Genomic DNA, 21,413 nt, shown 5'->3' on the forward strand with positions numbered 1-21,413 from the left:
CTCTTTTCTCTCTCTTCCAGCACCCTCTCTCTCTTTCTCCCCCCACCCCCATGGTGGCTCCCCTGGCCTCAATCCTAGGGGCCAGTGAACTTGCTGGAGGGCAGCTTCCCAATAAACCTGCATTTAATATAATCTAATCTGGCTTGAATTGGCTAATTTTACTGTTGGACAAATAACCTATCAATTTTGGGGTCAGAAAGCAGAAAAAAAAACCCACCACACACACACACACACACACACACACACACGTACCCTTGGTTCATGCTGAGCTTGCTGTTGAACACACAAGCACCCCGAGGAGCCCAGAAACTTGAACCTGGATGTGTAGAGCATCCCCTATGACTCTGGTCTCTTTCCCCAACTATGAATCACCCGACTCCTTAACCCCAGAAGTCTCCCCAAACTCCAGACTCTGGTATGATGGTTTCTCTGTGTAGCCCAGGATGGCTATACTTAGCTCTCTTGACAAGTGTCTCACCACATGGCAGACAAATAGCCCAGCTGGGACTGTTATTAATCTGTCCCTTAGAAATGAAAGCACCAAAGGTGAGGGACAAGGAGTCCCTAAGTGACCACGTGGAGCCAAGACCCTCCCATCCCTATTTAAATGACAACTATTTAAGTTGTGATCTGAAGAACTGAAGTCCTGGAGATGTGGGGTTGTTGCACAGTGGTAGTGGCCCCCTGCCTCAGTTTCCCCACTAGTCACAAGTTTGCTCCGATCATTCAATAGTTCCCCATCCATAAGGATGATTGGAAGGGCGTTCCTCCCTCTCTCCAGATATCAGTCCTGTTAAGGACAGTCCCCAAACACCTTTGGCTTTCATCACCATGCAGATGTGGCTCTGTACCCCCAGGGATTTCCCTAACTAGTTCTTGTATGGTGTTCAGCCAGTTTACAGGAAGTCTCATCAAGTTCCAGGTAACCAGCTCATCCCAGGAGAGAGAGCACGTGCGGGTGCTCTTTCTTGGCTGGCAGGGTGATTCGCCACACGTGTGAGTCAGGGCAAGAGGGTAGGATGGCTGGGGAGGCCTGGGAACTTCGTATCTAAGGCAGCAGCGGCAGTTTCTCTCGCCTCTGACAAAGCTATTGCATCAACAGCCTCTCTGCCCGGCAATCAGAGAAATACAAGCCACCGGTAAAAAGTCCAGAGGTCACCACTTCCAGCTACTTCCCCGAATGTACGCTTGCTCCTCAGCCCTCCCTGCCTGGTTCTGACCTTTCTCTTGCTGGGGTGCACACACCTCTTGGAATATCTGAGGAAAGCTACTGACTTGTCTTTCTAAAATGCAGATGTGGGGGTCTAGGTGTAAAACTCCCAGGTGGTTAACTGGCAGGTTCTTACTGGCGCCCCGACCCGGATATGGCTAGTGCACATCTAACATGACTCAACAGTTTTGAGGCGCTCTGACAGCTGTAATATCTCATTGTTCTGATTACCAGGAGCTCAGGTACGAATCGCTAAGTGGTGAGGTGATTTCAGGAACTGTGTGAGGAGTCAGGAACTTCCAGGCCCTCTGGGTGACGCCCAGAAATTAAAAGGGATTTTCAGTATTAGGGTTAGATAGCCTTCGATATGGGTTGTTTCATGTGTACCCACAGCTTCTGTAATTAAACAGAGGTAATAAAACATTGTTTGGGAACTGTATACACAGGCCATTGTTACTTCCAGGCCTGGGATGGGAAGGGAGGGGTTAGCGATGAGGAGGAGTCCAGATTCCTACCCAGCAGGGAGTTGGGCAACTGTATCAGCTGGTGGGGGCGGGAAGGCAGGCAAAGACCAGGAATGATTCCAGATGGTCTCTGCTGGGTCTTCTTTGTGGACTCTTCAATTTCCATGTAGGACGGGAAGGAACCGACCATATTTCATTAGCAGTATTACTTGCTGGAAGAACCGGCCAAACCTATGCAAGTTTGCTCATTTTATCTAAAGACAAACACACAGTCACCTGCAGAGGCAGGAGATTTTGTTCACAGCCCAGCTTTCTAAGCCTCTGAAAGGGGACCGAAGTTTGAATCCCAAAGAAGCCACTGGGAATAGTCACCAGGCACCAGGCCACCCTCCCCAGTAGCACAGTGAAACAGATTTTCTTTCTTTCTTTCTTTCTTTCTTTCTTTCTTTCTTTCTTTCTTTCTTTCTTTCTTTCTTTCTTTCTTTCTTTCTTTCTTTCTTCCTTCCTTCCTTCCTTCCTTCCTTCCTTCCTTCCTTCCTTCCTTCTTCTCTCTCTCTCTCTCTCTCTCTCTCTCTCTCTCTCTCTCTCTTTCTTTTTTCTTTTTTGGTTTTTCAAGACAGGATTTCTCTGTGTAACCCTGAATGTCCTGGAAATCACTCTGTAGACCAGGCTGGCCTTGAACTCAGAAATCCGCCTGCCTCTGTCTCCCAAGTGCTGGGATTAAAGGCGTGCGCCACCACTGCCCTGCTGAGATTTTTTTTTTTAAAGAAGAAAGTTTCTCTAGCCACAAAACGAGGCTTGTTTATGAAATACCAGTTTGTAAATCTAGCCCGGCAGAAAGAAAATGAAAACTAATTACACCTCGGTCCTTAATTACTGATTAGATCTCTGAGGGCCCCTGACTTTCTTGAATACAGTGAAAACATGTGTTGTTTTCGTTTCCCCCATCATACCATCTTATTAAAACATGGTTTGAGACCTAATATTTATATTGGGATATTTTTAGTCCTTGGGGGGTGGGGGCGGGGCATTTCACAGGCTTGCTGAACCCTCTACCACCAAGCCGTAACCCCCGTGTTTGGGGCTCTAACTTTTCAACCTTTGATACAACCTAACAGTGCACATTCCCACCTTCAACACATGAAAGCGCCACCTTCTATTTCTTCCTTCCTTTCTGAATCTGAGACAGGGTCTCACGTGGCCCAGGCTGGCCTCAGACTCACTATGTATCTGAGGATGACCTTGAACTTCTGACCCTTAGCACTGGGGTAACCTGCATACTCTGTCTGCCACACTTGGTTTGTGAGGCACAGGCGATGGAACCCAGGGCTTAGAACATGCTGGAGAGGAGTTCTTTCAATGCAGTCCCACTCCAAGTGCCCACGTGATTTTTAAGTTTTGTTTTTTTGTTTTTAAAAAGATGTATTTATTTATTACATGTAAGCACATTGTAGCTGTCTTCAGATACCCCAGAAGAGGCCATCAGATCATCTCTTAAGGATGGTTGTAAGCCACCATGTGGATGCTGGGATTTGAACTCGGGACCTTCAGAAGAGCATCAGTGCTCTTAACCACTGAGACATCTCTCCAGCCCAGTTAAGGTTTTTATTATTTTTATTTATTTACTGTGTGCATATAGGCATGCATGTGTATATGTGGGTGTGGAAATGTCACAATGCGTGCGGAAGTCAGAGAAACAACTTGCAGAGTTGCTTTTTTGTCTCTCAACCCTGCAAGTCTCTGGGATTAAGCTCGGGTCATCAGGCTTTGAGGCAAGCACCTTTATCCACTGAGACATGTTGCCTGCCCGTTAACTTAGAATTTTGAAGCACTTTCTGTTCTCATGTGATGATAGTATGCTCTGACTTGGCCTGGCCTTGAATACAATCGGGGGAAAGCCGTTCTAAGTCCCCCTTGTGCCCACTGGGCAGTAACAGCTCATCTTCATCCACGCCTGCGCAGGAGCATTCACCTTCCCCCCCCCCCCCCCCCGACGGCCCAGAGAGCTCCTGTGTTTAGAGAACAAATCCTTCCAGGCATGTGCCAAGGCCACTGTCTCCTGCCTCAGTTTACTCCAAAATGTTTTAATTTTAGAAACCCAATCTAGCCACCATTTCCTGTACACATTCACCTTTTGCACCACATTAAAAGCCTCTTGCCAAGAGGGGTGGGTGGGGGCCGTGATTACTCGGCAGACACCTACTTACCCAGTGTTCAAGACCATCGTGACTGAAAAATGTCACATGGGTAACCTACAGATCCCGATACAGCACAGAGCGAGCACGTCTTCCATGCAGGAACTAGAAAGGCCCTGGCTAGACTTGAGAAAACATCAGACAAACGCAGTCTGAGGGGCAGCCACTTTTAGTGTGCTTCGAAGCACAGGTCCCAGCTTTCAGGGAATTGGAGGAAAACCTGAAAACTCTGAAGGATGGGAAGAGACTTAGGAGCTGCAACAAATACATTGTACTGGTTTAGGTTGTCAGAACTGAAAGATGGCACTGGGAAGGCCAGAGCCGCCCAAATAAATCCCATGGCTTCCGCGGTAATAATGTCCATGACTTATATCTGGTCAGAGCAGATGCCCTCTGTATCCATGGGAACCGCATCCTAGGAGTCAATCAACGACATATAGCTGGGGCTACATTGAACATGTGAATGATCTTTTCCTTCTCGTCGTTATTCCCTAAACCATTCAGTTTAAGAATCCTACAGTGTTTGCATTGTGGCCGGTATAAATAAGGTTGAGAATTGGCTGTGGGGGTGGGGGGCATAACCCTCAAATCCCAACTCTCGGGAGGTAGAGACAGGAGGATCACAAGACCAGCCTGGGCTGTATAAAAAGATCTGTGTTTTGTTTTTTGTTTTTTGTCTTTTTCCATTTGCTCTGATAGCCTATACTAAATAAGGCAAAAGGAAAGGTGAAGGGTTGATTACAACCATCAGTTCCAGGATGCAATCCATTGTGGCTGGGATGAGAGGGAGAGATAGATAGATAGATAGATAGAGAGAGAGAGAGAGAGAGACAGAGAGAGAGACAGAGAGACAGAGAGACAGAGAGAGACAGAGAGAGAAAGACACAGAGAGAGAGAGAGAGTGAGAAAGTGTGTGTGTGTGTGTGTGTGTGTGTACAATCTGGGCAGAAAAGCAGAGAAAATAGGAAGTGAAAACTCATCAGACCTCCCTGACCAGGGTGATCAGGAAGAAGGAAGTAGAAAGTGGCTTCTTGAGGCAGAGGCCTGGGTCAGGTCCAGGGCTGAGCAGTGGTCCTTAGTTAAGAGGACGGAGGGCAGAGGGTCTCTGAGGAGGAGGCCAGGTCTGAGAACCGTACAGCCGCTTGGGTCTGCCTGCAGGCCCTGCTCTGTCTGTGGTGCTCGCTTACTAATTCCAACTGCTTGCTCCCCCGTTCACCCACTCCTCCCTGCTCCCCAGTAAGGCGAAAGTTCCATGATGGCAGGAACTGCCTCTCCTGTGTGCCCTGCACCCCAAAACCAAGAGCCACGCCTGATCTGTCTGAAAACTCAAGGACTACAGGGCCATGTTTCCAAAAAGATGGTTCTGCCCCTCGACTTTTTATTGTGACAGAATTCTACTGCGCAAAATTAGTTCTTTATGATATAAACTCTATTATCCTACCAAGTCTGAAGAAACATTATTGATCTATGGAGGTCAGATGACACCATTATGACTTCAGCCTTTTCATGGGTTCTGGGGATAGAATTCGGGGATGGGGGAGGGGTCAGGACTGCTAGGTAAGTTCGTTACCCCTAAGTCATCTCAGCAGCCTCATTACCAAGTTTTAAGCATGCAGTTCGGTGGCATTAAGGACACTCATGTCACAGGCCAACCATCACGGAGAGACACCCCCCAGTTAGCAGGGTTAAGCTCTACCCGCTAAGAACCAAGCTCTGCCCCATTGGCCTTAGCATGAGACCTCAGGTAGTGTGTACCAGAGGTCCGTGCACTTGAAGGCTGAAGTGTGCGGGCCACGTTCTGTGTGCTTACCCATCTGACAGTGAACGCCCCTTCCACGTGCTAGCTCTCACAGACAACTATGAGCACGACGTACAAATGTCTCTTCTGAGCCCAGTCCTTTGGGGGGATATACCCCGAAGTGGAGCTACTGGATTGCATCGCAGCTCTATTTTAATTTTTGGGAGGGAGGGCGGAACGCCACCACTACAATAACTTGTAGAAGAAAATTCTGTAGGTTTTTTTCACCCGACCCTTGAAGCTCTATTTACCCTTGCGAACTTAACTCTACTACTTCGGGAACTTTGCACGGTTGCTAGCTACATCCATCAGGTTGCTTGTCGGTCCCTGAACTTCCCAGTTCAGCTCAGACTCCACTTATTTAGGAGTTCTTTCCCTTAGACTGGGGAATCTAGCACGGCAGGTATCACGATTGCCTATTGCGTGCGTGCGTGCGTGCGTGCGTGCGTGCGTGGGAGGTCCTGGGATTCAGTGCTCAGCATTGCCTCAAGCAGACATGCGGTTGGAGATCTCAGCACTCGGAGGGTGGATGTGGAGTTCAAAGTCATCCTCGGCTATGTGGTTCTAGGCTAGCCTGTGCCACATGAGATGCTGTCTCTAAACTAAAGCTCTTTCCTGCACTCTGAGTTTGTGTTAACCCCCTCCTCCCTCCTGGTCCCCCGATCCCCTGATCAGATTCCAACTGCGTCCATGGTACTTTGCCCACTGTCTCCCTTAAGACCATAGACTGCATCCCTGAAGGTGTGGGGGAGAGGAGAGCCGGGGCCGCCTCTCTGTGGATAGCAGACTCAGTAACTAAGGACTGTTACCGTGCATTTGTTTGTCAATTTGTTTATGCAAATATTCTTACGCATGCTCAGATGTGGAACTCAGACAACCCTTTGCGCTGTCTGCCATCTGAAAGCAAGAGTTGCCCAGGGGCAGTTCCAACCCATAATTCCCAACCGCAAATGGCTCATGCTACTACTGACCTAAAGACTCTTCGGATAGCTGTTCTAGGGAGAGGTTGGGAGCTTTTTAAAAACAATGTTCTCAGGGCTACCCAGAGAAACCCTGACCCAAAATTAAACAAAACAAACAAACACACAAACAAGTCATGTTCCTTCCACCAAATATCAACAGTCTAGGTCCACACCCTACTGGAGCCAGACAGTAGGGGGGGGAGGGGCAGGGAAAACTCATGGGCAGAGGGTAAATCGGTTCTCAGTCCTTCTCCAGATCTAACATAAAGAGGAAGCTGTCCAGAATGTGAGATTCCCCTGAGAGTGCCCAGGCCTGTAGCTTAGTGGCTTACCATATGCACGGCCCAGGGTTTAGTCCTAGCAGACACCCCAAGTCTCCTGCAGAGAACACACCAGAAATTTCTGGAGACTTTCAGAACTGAATATTACATGAGACCATGATCTCAAAGGCACTGGCCCACCGTGGGAAGTTTGGGTTCTGGTTCTACCAACATACACTGGGTGAAGTTAGGCTAATCATGGTCCTCCTGGGCTAGGACGACAGTCTTGGGGAGTTGTCTGTCATCTATAAAGTATACATACTACACACACACACACACACACACACACACACACACACACACAAGACAGAGAGAGAGAAATAGAGAGGCAGGCAGACAGACAGACAGTCAGACAGAGAAGGACTAGGATATAGTTCACTGGATGTCAGCTTACCCAGCACGCACAAAGCTCTGGGTTCAAACCCCAACACCACCTAAACTGGCTGTGGCGGGTATGCCTGTAATCCCAGCACAGCAGGCGGCTCAGGAGTTCATGGTCACGCTGGGCAACTTGGTAAGTTTGAGGGCAGCCTGAGATATGTGAGGCCTTGTCTCAAAAAAAGAAAAGAGAATATTAAAAAGGGAGGAGGTAATCCCAGCACTTGGGAGGCAGAGGCAGAGGCAGGCGGATTTCTGAGTTCGAGGCCAGCCTGGTCTACAGAGTGAGTTCCAGGACAGTCAGGGCTACAGAGAGAAACCCTGTCTCTAAAAACCAAATAAATAAATAAATAAATAAATAAATAAATAAATAAAAAGGGGGGAGGAGGAGGAAGAGGTGAAACAGGAAGTGGGATTATTATGCCTGGTGCCGTATAAGCGCTGCCACTGAGCCGAGTGTGCTTTTAGAAATAGATTGATCGTTAATTGACTTATATGTGAGCACTCTCATGTATGTGTCTGCCGCCTGTGTGCAGGTACCCCAGGATGCCAGACAAGGACATCAGATCCTCTGGAAATGGAGTTACAGGCTCTCATGAGCTGCCAGGTGGGTTCTGGGGACCAAACCAAACCCATGTCCTTCGCAAGAGCAGCCAGTGCCCTCAGCAGGAAACCATCTCTCCAGCCCTGACAAAGCGACGATTTATGTCAGCATTGTGAGCAGGGTTGCTGTCAGATAGCGGCGGGCTTTCCTAACGATTGTTCCTAGCTAGCGCACGGGCAGTGCGGCCTCCAGCTAGTACGGTCTGTGCTGCGGATGTGGGTTCCAGGCCAACTCGCTACCTCACACTGACTGCCTAGCCTCCTTTGGAACGCCATCACTGCCCCCACCCACTCCTGCCTCTGTTTCTTCTAAGCAGAACTGAGGAGGCTGCATGAAGAGTGGTTCTCCACATTGTAGTACGTTTTACTTTTAAGGTCTCCGAATTCTTTAAAAGGGACCTGGGGCAGCCAGGGTATGTCTGGAACATTTGCAAACAGTTCCTCCTTCCTCTTGGCCCTGCCTCCCACCCCTGAGCTCTGCCCTTGCAAAGCCTGAGCTGCTTTCTGGGAACTGTCCAAGAAATCCTGAGTTCCCAGGACCACAGCATAGAAACCCAGCGGCCCGGAGCAGGACTGCCCAAAGCTCTCGCTGCAGAGACCAGCGGTGAGCCGCTTGGCTCAGACCACACTCACACACGGACTTCCCCTCGGCCCGAGAGGTGCCACTTGGTGACACTTTTTGTTTGTTTGGTTTTTTTTGAGACAGGGTTTCTCTGTGTAGCCCTGGATGTCCTGGAACTCACTCTGTAGACCAGGCTGTCCTTGAACTCAAAAAAATCTGCTTACCTCTGCCTCCCAAGTGCTGGGATTAAAGGCTGCACCACCACCGCCCGGCTTTCTGAATTCTTTAAAAGGGAACTGCTGAACCCAGGGCATATATACTATGAAACCAAGTTTTGTATTTCATAATACAAAAGAAGAGAACCACCTCCTGCAAAGTTGTCCTCTGATTTCTGTAGCTATACCTTGGAATGACTGTACCCCTCCACCCTCTCTCTCACACACAGTAATAATAATAATAATAATAATAATAATATAATAATGTGATTTTAAAAATTGATCAAAATGTGCTGGTAGTGGTGGCACATGCCTTTAATCTTAGGACTAGGAGCTGGGCAGTGGTGGTGCACACCAGTAATCCCAGCACTCTAGGAGGCAGAGGCAGGCGGGTTTTTGAGTGTGAGGCCAGCCTGGACTACAGAGTAAGTTCCAGGACAGCCAGGGTTATACAGAGAAACCCTGTCTCAAAAAAACCAAATCCAAAAAACCAAAAAAAAAAAAAATAATAATAATCCTGAGACTAGGGAGGCAGGAGGATCTCTGTGAGTTTGAGGCCAGCCTGGTCTACATAGAGTTCAGGACTACATAGTGAAAACATGTTTCAATCAATGTGTGTATGTATATATGTGCTGTGTGCATGTGTGTTCTGTGTGTGTGTGTGTGTGTGTGTAGGCCTGAGGTCAATCAACTTTACAGCCAGTGTCGCTGGGTCTATGATGCTGTCCCTTCCTGTCCTTACAAGGCATATGTGTGCTCGCCATCTGGAGAAGCAGCGGCTTCCTTAGTCTGCAGGTGCAGGGACACCTGTATGGCTCAGTGGACGAGGGGCTGTCAGACACACGTCACCAGCAGCTCCCTCCCAGGGGACAATGAGCAGACTGGATCTGAAAATGGTAAACCCAAGAGGCCCCAGCGCCAGCTGGGTGTGGTGTTGGATATGTGTGGTCCTTGTACTCAGGAGGTAAGGTAGGAGGACCAGAAGCCACCCTCAGCTACATACAGAGTTCAAATCCAGCTCGGGCTACATGAGATTGTCGTATATCAGACGGACAAACAGAAGGACCCGAGAAACATCCAAGATAGCCTGGTGGAATGGCGCAGCAGGGAAAGGTGCTTGCTGCCAAGGCTGATGTCCTGAGCCCCCATCCCTGGAAACCAAGGAAGAAGAGACAACTGACTCCCCAAAGGTTTCTTCTGACCTCTCTGCCCATGCTCTGGCCTGCACACACCTACACACACACAATAACAGTAAATAAAATATAGCAATAAATCATCCAAGACAGAACTGGGAAAGTCAAGGCCCGGTCCTGGCTTTAAGCTCAGGCATGTCCTTCCTTCCCTTTTTCTTGGGCCTCAGTTTCCCCACTTGTAAGATTAGGAGACTGGATTTCTGAAGCTAAGCCCCCCCCCCTTGCTGGTTCCAACATCCTGGGTCCTAAAGTGACCGGCATGCAAATGTGAGAGCGGCTGAGCCTGCAAATCTAGGCCAGGAGAGACAGGAGCCAGAGTGAACAGCTGAACGGCCGCAGGCAGGGTGCCAGGGCCAAGCTGGCGTTCTGAGAAGGGACTGGGGCTTGAGAGAGGGGATTTAGGAATCCACCCAAGGTGTGGTGGCTGGAACCACTTAGCCTCGACCCACCTGTCAGATTTCTGGCCCCGGTAGAAGTGGTCAAGGCAGCCTGGCCTGTGGCAAGGAAAGAAAACCAAACAAGAGCTCCCAGGAGAGGAGGCCTGGCGCCAAGGGCTGGGGGTGGGGGTGGGGGAACTGTCAGACCAGGCTAAGCTGTGCCACCTGTCCAGGCTGAGGAGAAGTGGGACTCAATGGAACATCCAGCCAGACCCGGAAACTATGAAATCATCCAACTGGTCCCCCATGTGGCCACTCCCCCTCAGGATCTCATGAAGGACCCCAGGAAGTCTGGACTTCCGATGCGCATCCACCTGCTGCGCAGGTCTCTGGTCCTTCTGAGTTACACGGGTCACATGAATGTGGTGTGCGGAGGGCTAGAAGCTCCTCGCCACCTGACACACTACAGGATCTGCCTGTTACTTCTGGCGGTGAGAGACTCACTTCACACACGGAGGGTGTTCCCAAGCCTGCTGAGTGCAGGATGTATCCCTGAGTGCCAGGGCATGGACCATAAACGGGAAAGGAAGCAGCAGGCCAGATACAGATTCCTCACGCCCCCGCCCCGTGGAGAGAAGCATCTGGAATTTCCCCAGCGCCTCTGACTCCCAAGAATCCCGCCCTGGGATCTCTTTTTGATCTGCAACTGCAACAAGAGACGGGAGAGGCTCCCTGCCAGCCTCAGAACAGGGAAGGGCAAAAATGCAGAAATATGCTGGTGTGTATCTGGAGCCCCACCCCCCAAAAAAATAAAACCGGAAAGGCCGAGCTGCTCTGAGGAGACAACAGCAGGGGCTGCCTCTTCTGTTCCCACTGTAGCCAGAGAAGGCCCTGAACCTGTGACATCAGGAACCCAAGCACTCACTGGAGGGTCCGGGGCCCTGCTGACATCCTGGGAGTTTGTGGACGCTCTGGTAGTAGAGAGAACAACCACTTGGGCCTCCCACAGAGTCTGGGGATCTGGCCCTGGATCATCAGTCACATGTGATGGTCACAAGTTAAACCTTGCCTCCTGTGTGGTCTCCTACCGGTGCCCCTCAGGGTCTCTGCTGTTCAGCCCAGAGCCAGTTTTCCTGCTCCTGGCTGTGTTTTTCTGAGTTAAGTTTAGGAATGTCTAGGTGCTGCCGCCGTGACTTGTTCAGTGCCAGGTATGGAACCTTGGGCCTCACATGACAAGCAGGTAGACAAGCAGGTACTCTAGCCCCCCTCCCCCAGGCCTCCCACCTTCACGCCAGAATGATCTGAACCTTAGGATCAGACGTCTCCCCTGCCTTAAGGCCGAAAGTGTGTGTCTACGCAGCCCATCCTCAGCAGCTCCTGGCTTACACAAAATGCCTGGCCTACCTCTGCTCACCTCTGTGGGATGATGCTCCCATTTCCCTCCCACCCCCGCCTGCCCAGTCCATCTCCTCGCAAACCCCCAGATCTTCAACTTTCCCCTCAACCCGCTCATAAGCCCCCCCACACTACCCGAATGGTCCTCCACCCAGGACATCCGCACAGCTATAGACCTCTACATTATTCTTCTTGTCATCTCAACTGCTCTTCCATCTTCCTCTCCTGTCCCCCAGGGATGCCAACATCTTGATGACTACACCAGTACTCACTTTCCCCTCTCTCCAAGTCCCCTAATAAATTAACTACAGAGTATGTGCCACCAAAGCTGTTCAGGAGGCGGAGTCAGGCTCCGAGGGGGCGAGGTGACTTTGTCCGACGTCCCTCACATAGCCCTTGTCACATCTACTGCTGACTTCCTTGATTTCCTGATTAGCAGGCCCGGCCTTGGGTGATGCCCAACAGCCAACAGAATCACCACCAGTCTCTCTTTCTCTCTGGTCACCCTTTTCTTCCCCTCTGGGTTGGGGGAACCTTTGATCTGGCTCTGAGAGAGACATTTGGAATGGAGTAACTCCCCCCCCCAAGGACCCTAAGTGACAGGTCTCAGTGGGAAAACTGTTTGACCCTCCTTCTCTTAAGAGGCCAACCTTCAAGTCTGACTTCAAAATAAAAGCCAGAGGAGGCCCTGGAGGGGAGAGGTGGGGACCCCAGCCCCTGCAAGGCTGCTTAGCTTTCCTAGATCCTATCCCTTCACTCCGCTCAGACTTCCATTTCTAAATTCCCATAATGACCAAAGACCTGGCTCAGGGCCACCTGCACCATCAGAGGAGTACCGCCCCCCACCCCCACCCCCGCCTTGCAGGACAGGTCTCCTGCTCCTACCCTGTGGTTGAGACAAAATCTCTCTCTTCAAGTGGCCGACGTGATCATCAGACTTGATGTCCCCTCCTCAAATGCACCCTCAACACTCACACCAATTGTGAGCAAACCTACTATGTCGTAGGTATTTTGTTCTTCCATGCACCCTGTAACTTACCCACAGTCATTGGTCTGCGAATGCTTAGCCTCAATCTAGGGCTCCGTCATTTCCTATTTTACAAGCGAAGAAACCAAGGATCCTGGAGGGCCTCTGGCTCTCCACCCCTCGATTGCTTCTTAATCCGGTAACAGTCAGAAGGAAGCAAGAATAGATAGTGTCCACCCCCACATTACGAGGTCGAGGCTCCCACAACCGTCTCAGTGCCCTATCCAAGTTCTTTCCTCTCAAAAAGTGCCCAGGTGCCTCTGTCCAGGAGCAAGCGGATGGCACCTGTCCCCGCCAACAGGGGGCCCCCGAGGCAGAAGCTAGAGCGACGCAGGGAGGCGGGAGTACCCCACATGGGCCGGGTGCGGCTGCGGAGGGTGCGGGGGGGGGGGTGCGGGGGGACCGAGTCCCCTGGGGAACACGTCCGACATGAGGCTCCCGGACGCACTGATACCGAGCCCGGGCCCTACCGTACACTTTTCGGCGCGAGAACTCGGACTCACCCCCGAAGGCAGAAGTCCACGCTGGGTCTCTGTCCGGAGGCCCGGGGCTGGGGGTTCCGCGACACCCCCACCCCAGGCAATCGCGGGCCGGGGAGCCGGAGCCCGGGAGCACGGCGTGGAGAGGGCGCGCAGCCCGGGGACCTCTGTGGTGCTCACCCAGCACGGACCAAAGCACCGAGAGCAGGAGGGAGGGACCGAGGGCGCCTGCAGGAGGCGCCGCCCACCTGCCCACCCTGCGCCCTACGCCACCAGGCGGGGACCGGGACCCCGGGGCGGAGCAGGGCTGGAGGGCCTGGCACTGCGCAACGCAGTGCAGGGTCCCGGACCTCCCACTCTGCGGCTGGGGGATGGCTGTCTAAGGGGGTCACTTGCGATTATGGGAGCTGGGAGTCCCTTTTCGGCGACCTCACCTGGCTGTAAACTCACCTTCCTGTGCGCGCAGGCCGCCGCTCCCGCGATTCCCGGCCGCCCAGCCTAATGATGGGTGGAGGAGGGAAGGAGGAAGGAAGCGAAGTTTTCCCAGCTTCTCAGTTCATGCTTTTGGCCAGTTCCCACACTCTCTGGTGTCCCGGACGCCCTCCGGATCGCCACTTCGAGCCCTAGTCTAGCTCGGGAGTGTCCCCGTAAGTGGCGCGTTCTCAGCTTGGCAGAAAACTTTCCAGCGAATCACAGGCTGTTTTCTTCTTCTGCCAGGAAGCGGGGAGGGTGATCTGAACTGAACGGCTCCTCACCTGCCTGGAAGTTTGCCTGGAAACCCCACGACTCCGGGCACGGATCCGCGTGCCCTGCCAGCTCTGAATTCCGACCTGGGTGACTTCGTGGGTGCGCGCCGAGCGCTTTGAAGTTCAAGGCCTGAGAAGTCGGGTAGCCGGTGTCAGAGAATTCGGCTGGGGTTAAAAGGCGCCTCCTACGGGCGGGGAGGGGTGGTGACAGCTTTCCGGATACTTGGCTGCAGCCAAGTTCGCTTGGAATTCCTGGGTACCCCTGCTCGGCATATTTACCGAGCTGTATACTTCCGGAGTCCAATCACACTATATACATTGCTACTTCTTATTTGCACTGATAGGTAACAAGGGATTAATTGGGGAATGGCTTGTGATTTGGGAGGTGCAAAAGGCATTTTTGGAAACAGCCTCGGAGCGCAAGAGTAACTGCTAACATCTCACGCCCTTACTCTGAACCAGGCCTATGTTCCCATTCCCCCCACCCCCACCCCGGATCATTCTCCCTTAAGCCTGCACAGCCCAGGCCTATAGTTTGCATTTCACCCTGACAGACTCGAGGCAGGTCATTCAGACAGTCCCAACGGTGGAAGCAAGGAGCACTGGTACTTTTCCATGCCGGAATCCAGCCCCAGATCTGCCCCTACTCTGCATCTAATCTAGCTGGGCAGGTCCGTCTCTTCCAAGTGGAGAGAGACCAAGGACTTAACAGCCAAAGCTTGAGCTAAGAGAAAAACACAAGAGAGTCACAAAGGAAGTGTGCTCTGCATCTTCCCACAGGAGCTGCCTGCCTCCTTACTGCACCGCTATCGCGCTGCCTAGCTTCCTGTGAGCTTGCCACAAGCTATAGTCATCTTGGTCAAGAGAACCTCAGCTGAGAAAATGCTCCCATAAGACTGGGCTGTGGGCAAGTCTGTACAGTATTTTCTTAATTAGTGATGATTAGGGGAGGGTGTGGTCCATCGTGGGGACCGCTGGGCTGGGGGTCCTGAGTGGTGCAGAAAGCAGTCAGAACAACCTGAGGAGCAAGCCAATCAGCAGCACTCCTCCGTGGCCTTTGCATCAGCTCCTGCCTCCAGGTTCCTGCCTGGCTTGAGTTCCCGCCTGATTCCCTTCAATGATGAGCAGTGATGCGGAAGTGTAAGCCAAACACACACACAGACACACACACACAGACACACACACACAGACACACTCACAGACACACACACACAGACACACACACATAGACACACACACAGGCAGACACACACATGCAGACACACACATGCAGAAACACACACACATGCAGACACACACACACAGACACACACAGACACACACAGACACACACACACAGAGAGACCCACACCCAGACACACACACACACACAGACACACACACACACAGACACACTCACAGACACACAGACACACACACACATGCAGACACACACACACAGACACACACAGACACACACAGACACACTCACAGACACACACACACAGACACACACACACATGCAGACACACACACAGACACACACAGACACACACAGACACACACAGACACACACACACAGAGAGACACACACACAGACACGCACACACAGAGACACACACACAGACACGCACACACAGGCAGACACACACACGCAGACACACACACACACACACACACACACACACACACACGGTTATGGTGTTTCATTGCAGTAGTAGCCCTTACTAGAGCATCTGTTATTACAGGACATCGGGGTTGGGGTTGGATAATGGTCACTATCTACTGAACCCTGTGCTGCAAACATCTGACCTTCACAGAGCACTAAGAGGAAGATCTTTCTGATCTTTCAGAGGAGGCCTCAAAAAACAAGGAGGGTTATATTCTTGGATCTGCCAGCACTGGGGTTGTTTTGATTTAAGCTGAGGGTCTCTGCAGGACCCTGGCTCTGAATACCCACACCAGGAATTTCTAAGAGCTGGCAGAATAATGGGCCTCCAAAGCTGGTCACATCTCGGTCTCTGGGACCCAGGACCTTCATTGGTAGACTACAGGTATGATCAAGCTGTGAATCTGGAAATCAGGGTTATCCAAAGGGGTCACAGGGGCTTTTATCAGCAGAAGGTAGGAGGGTTAATCACATCTGAGATGTCCCATGGAAGAAGGAATCAGATACAGCTTCTGAAAAGGGTCCTGTGACAGCCAAGGGAGCTTAGAGGCCTGTAAGAGCTGAAGATGGTAGGAATAGATTGTGTGGTAGAAAGCCCAGAAGGGTCTTCACACTTGCTAAGGGTCCTCACACTCGTTAATGATTTTAGCCTGGGAGACGCTGGTACCTGACCTCCAGAGCTGTATGTAACCTTGCTGCTCTAAGCTGAACAGTAGTTCCTGGCAATTTGTTACAGTAGCCACAGGGAGTGGAGACGTCTAGCACTCTCAGCTGTATAGACCAATGCTGATTTCACCAGCCTCTTCTGCTGACCATCCCTTGGAAAGCTCTTCTCTCAAGAGACACCGGGATATAGCCTGAATCACAGATTTAGAAAGAGGGTAAGATTTCATCAGATCCATCTTTATTTATTTATTTAATTTTTTGGCTTCTCTGTCGTTTTCAACTGTGTGACCTTGGGAAAATGTCGTATCCTCTCTGGGCCTCAGTTTCTTTCTTTAAATGTAAAAACAGTGATGCTGGCTGGGCACACAGGGGGCACATGTCTATGGCCCCAGATGCTCCAGATGCTGAGGCAGGAGGATGGCACATTTGAGGTCACCTTGGGCAACCTTCTTTTATTGTCAGTGAGTATCGAAACTTGGGCCTCATGTATGGGAACAGAGGACTTTTCCATTAAAATGCATCTCCAGACCTAGCTTGAGTAACTGAATGAAATTCTCTCCAAGACAATAAACTAATTAAGTTAAATAGTTCTTAAAATAGGCCCTGAAGATGTAGTTCAGTGGGTAGAGTGTTTGCCCTGCCTGTGTTTCCCAGCAGGGAATAGACCCCATTGGGGTGGCACAGTCTTGTAATCCTAGCACTAAGGAGATGGAGGCAGGAGGATCAGAACTGCAAGTCATCCTTGTGTATATAGCTAGGTTTGAGGCCAGCCTGGGCTACACGATATCCTGTCTCGTTGTAGTGACGATTATAATGATGAAATGCATAGCCCGCGTATGGCCCAGGGTCCCATCCTCAGCACATCAAGAAGAAAACAGAATAAAAATAGTGGTGTTAAAAATACACCTCCCCCCCACCCCGAAGAATCAATATGCGTATCAGAGCAGCCGGATGATGTGCTCTGTGTGAGTTGCTGTGGCATCAGAACTGCAGCTGCTGAGGACGGGAACACAGGACTTTTCAGAGCAGGCTTGTCTGCTGGGCTGTTCCGAACGCTGGCTGAGCGGCACGTGGTGCTTAAAACTGAAAGTCTAGCTGGGCTTGGTGATGCACACCTGTAATCGCCATGCCTTTGGGAGCAGAGGCAGGGGGATCAGAAGATCAAGGTCACCCTTCTTGAGGATAGCTTTGTGTGGGTCTGTCTCAGTGTGTGTGTATGTGTGTGTGTGTGTCTGTGTCTCACACACACACACACAACCAAAAACTAAAAAAACAAAACAAAAAAAAAAAAACAAAAAAAACAATCCTTCCCCCACCAAAAAAAAAAAAAAAAAAAAACAAACACTAATTAAAAAAAAAAGAACCGGACAGTGGTGGTGCACACCTTTAATCCCAGCACTTGGAAGGCAGAGGCAGGCAGATTTCTGAGTTCGAGGCCAGCCTGGTCTACAGAGTGAGTTCCAGGACAGCCAGGGCTACACAGAGAAACCCTGTCTCAGAAAAAGAAGAAAAGAAAGAAAGAAAGAAAAAAAGAACTCAATTAAAACATGGGCCAGCAAGAAAGAAAAAAGGAACTATAAAACAAAAAGCCAAAAACAAAACAAAACAAAAAAACAATCCATATTGTTCCTGGCCAATGACCTTTTCCTGATTATGTGTCGGTGGAAAGAAAATATCTACTCAATTAAAACAATGTGCTCATGGGCCAGCAAGATGGTGCAATGGGTAAAGCGCATGCTGTGCAAGCTTGATGGTGTGAGTTCAAATCCCAGACCCAGGTGAAGGTGGACAGCTCTCTGACCAGCACATGCGCACTGTAGCATAGGTTTGCCCCCAACATACACACTTAAAATAACAACTGATCTACGTGCTCCTGGGCCAGCAGGGATGGCTCAGTGTTGATTTGAATTTGTTCCTAGGGATCTGCTTAACAGGAGAGACAGACCCGCTCCCCCGATTGCCCTCTGACCTCCACATGTAAGCCAATGTAATTTAAAAGTTTTGAATATGTTTATAAATATTTAGAGGCTGGCCAGGCGCCAGCTGTCAGTCCTGTGCCTTCCATTGCTGGCTGTGGTTTCTACCATCTGTCACTATTTTCCCTCCTAGGTCCCTGTTTTACTCATTTATTTTTTATTTTTTTTAAACAGAAATCATTATTTGGGCTAGCCTCAGCCTCCTGAATGTAGACCCCCCCCCCCACTTACCCTTACTGGGGTTCATTGCTGCACCTGGGAAGAACTGAGCTCAAACATCTTTGCCACTGACTCTCCCGCAGTCAGCACTAAGTCACGGGCGTGTACAACTTGTCCTCGGGCTAGATCGTCCCCATTGGTCACCAGGAAGTGACATGTCTTCTTGCTCGGGGAGCTGTAGGAGTGACAGACTGGGCCATCCTCTCTGAGGGCTGAGTCAGCTCCTTAGAGCCGGCAAACTGGACTCACGCGATGCTGTGCAAAATCAGAGGGTGTTTAAAGGAAACAGGTTTTGTCTCATTTCCTGAAAAGAAAATTAATTTCAGAAATATGTTCTCTGCCTACTCTCCCAGAGTCAATGGGCCAATGGGGACAAGCCAGAAAGCTGGGAACAGAGCTTGTGGGGACATCCCAGCACTTAGGACAGCTTCTCTTGTCCTGTTCTGTGTTGTTATGATTTGATTTTTGTTTGTTTGTTTTGTTATTGTTTTATTTTATATATATGGGCACACCGCCATTGCTCTCTTTTTTTTTTAAAGATTCATTTATTTATTTTATGTATATGGGTACACAGTTGCTGTTACAGATGGTTGTGAGCCATTATGTGGTTGCTGGGAATTGAACTCAGGACCTCTGGAAGAGCAGACAGTGCTCTTAACTGCTGAGCCATCTCTCCAGTCTGTTGTTTTTGAGACAAGGTCTTATATATAGCCCTGGAACTCATTATGTAGCCCAGGCTAGCTTGGAACTCACTATGTAGACCAGGCTGGCCTGGAACTCACTATGTAGACCAGGCTAGCCTGGGAATGTATGGAGAGTCTCTGAGTATTCCTGCCTCTGAGTGCTGGGATTCGAGGCATGCACCTCCATTTCTGACAGGCCGTGGTTCTCGGGACCCCTGATTGTACGGAGCCAGTGGCTTTCTCCACTAGATATGTGTGCAGGGATGCCCTGCTAGGCCTCATCTGCCCCTCTAAATCCATGCCCCACAGTGCCAAGCTGAGGGTGTTTGCTGCAGACCTTAGCCCCTCCCACTGCTCTCAGTGCAGCCTCTCAACCCAGTGTGATGCTCAGCCTTGCAGCTTGCTACCTTAGAGGACAAACCCGGCCGTCCCCTCTTCCAGCGGCTCTTTCTGCGCTAGTGAGACAGTCCTTGGACGTTCCTGTCAAGTCCCCTTGGCGCGTTTTATCAGCAGGGCCCGTTTGGGTGACTGTGACTTGGGGTCATCCAGAGGCACTGGGGTCACACGGAAGCCTCACCTGCACATGGAGGCTCTGTCTGCAGCAGGAAGGCGGTTACAGCAGTGGCTGCCAATGTCAGGCGGCTTCTAACACACCTCAGGTTCGTTTCCAGCAGCAGATGGAGAGAGACGTAATAGCCACGTGCTGGCTATGGCCCGCCGGCCCCCAAGGGCCTCGCAGGACTCTAGTTTTCTCCTGACTTTCCTCTGGCTTAAGGCTTAAGTTGGTTTGAGGACATTCTGGTTTTTGTCAACTTGACACTACCTGAAGTTAGAGTCATCTGAAAAGAGAGAACCTCGATTTAGAAATTACCCCCTTCATACTAGCTTGTGGGTGTGTCTATGGTGTCATTTCTTTTCTTCTTTCTTTCTTTCTTTCTTTCTTTCTTTCTTTCTTTCTTTCTTTCTTTCTTTTTTTCTTTCTTTCTTCCTTCCTTCCTTCCTTTCTTCCTCCCTCCCTCCCTTCCGTTTTGTTTTGTTTTGTTTTGTTTTGTTTTGTTTTGAGACAGGGTTTGTCTGTATAGCCCTGGCTGTCCTGGAACTCACTCTGTAGACCAGGCTGGCCTCGAACTCAGAAATCCACCTGCTTCTGCCTCCCAACTGCTGGAATTAAAGGCGTGCACCACCACTGCCTGGCTCCGTTCTTTCTTTCTTAAGAAGCTTCCCTCTTTTAAAAAATATTTATTTTGATTTTATGTGCATTCATGTTTTGCCTGCCTGCGTGACTGTGTGAGAGTTCAGATGTTGAAGTGACAGACAGTTGTGAGCTGCCATGTGGTGTTGGGATTTGAACCCAGGTCCTTTGGAAGAGCAGTCAGTGCTCTGAATTGCTCAGCCATCTCTCTAGCCCTGGGAAATCTTTCTGATTAATGTGGGAGAGCCTAGACCACGATGGGCAGGGCCCTCCATCCCTGGGCAGGTGGCTCTGGGTGCTGTAAGAAGGCAGGCAGAGGCAGGCCTGGAGAGAAAGTCAGTAAGCAGAGTTCCCCCATGGCCTCTGCTTCTGTTCCGGCCTCTGGGTTGCCTGCCTTGAGGTCCAGGCCTGGCTTCCCTTGATGATGAACTATAAGCTAGAAAATGAAACTAACCCTTCCCTCTCCTAAGTGGTTTTTGTAGTGTTTTATTACAGGAGAGAAGGGAACTAGAACAGAGGGATTCCAATTTCTCTCACTAAAAAGGACTTGAAAAGCATCCTGTTGAAGCCTGGGCCAGCCTCCCCAGTGGGAGGGACCCTCAGGGTGAAGGCTCACTGGAGGTTGGGCCCCCACTGCCAGTTTATAAGTGCCTTGGAATCACTGGGGCAGAGCGAGGATCCCCTGTGACTTAGACACAGAAGAAACAAACCCAACACTTAGGCTGAGAAACAGCCATTAACATCCTCTCTAGGGCTGAAAGGTGGCTTGCTGCCAAATCATGAGGATCTGAGTTCAACTCCCTCCCCCCACCCCCAGCACCCATGTTTTTAAAAAAAGAAGCATGTGGTGGTTGCTTATAAAAACAAGGCTGTGGAGAAGGAAGGGTCCCTGGGGCTTGCTAGCCAGTCAGACTAGCCTAACCTATGAACCCAGGCCTTAGTGAGAGACTTTGCCTCAAAAACTACAGTGGATGGCTCCTGAGGAAATGACACCAGAGCTTGACCTCTGGCCTCTATAGGTGTGCATACGTCCATACGCATGCGTGCGCTCACACACACACACACACACACACACACACACACACACACAGAGAGTTTGCCACAG

General features: G+C 50.5%; 1 protein-coding gene across 3 annotated transcripts in view; it reads right to left on the minus strand.

Moving 5' to 3' along the window:
* Tmem51 (transmembrane protein 51) overlaps positions 1–14,074 on the minus strand; it is a 51,266-nt gene extending 37,192 nt beyond the window's left edge. The window contains exon 1 of one of the 3 annotated variants that reach the window (XM_052177974.1): positions 13,629–14,074. The gene's annotated coding sequence lies outside the window, so the exon portion shown is untranslated. Of the gene's footprint in view, positions 1–12,711; positions 12,797–13,202; positions 13,404–13,628 lie in introns of those variants that run through there. The other 2 variants (XM_052177973.1, XM_052177975.1) reach the window with 2 other exon arrangements.
* Between the last annotated feature and the right edge of the window lie 7,339 nt (positions 14,075–21,413).

This window comes from Apodemus sylvaticus, chromosome 3 (genome assembly GCF_947179515.1).
Source record: "Apodemus sylvaticus chromosome 3, mApoSyl1.1, whole genome shotgun sequence".
In the NCBI taxonomy this organism is placed as follows: domain Eukaryota; kingdom Metazoa; phylum Chordata; class Mammalia; order Rodentia; family Muridae; genus Apodemus; species Apodemus sylvaticus.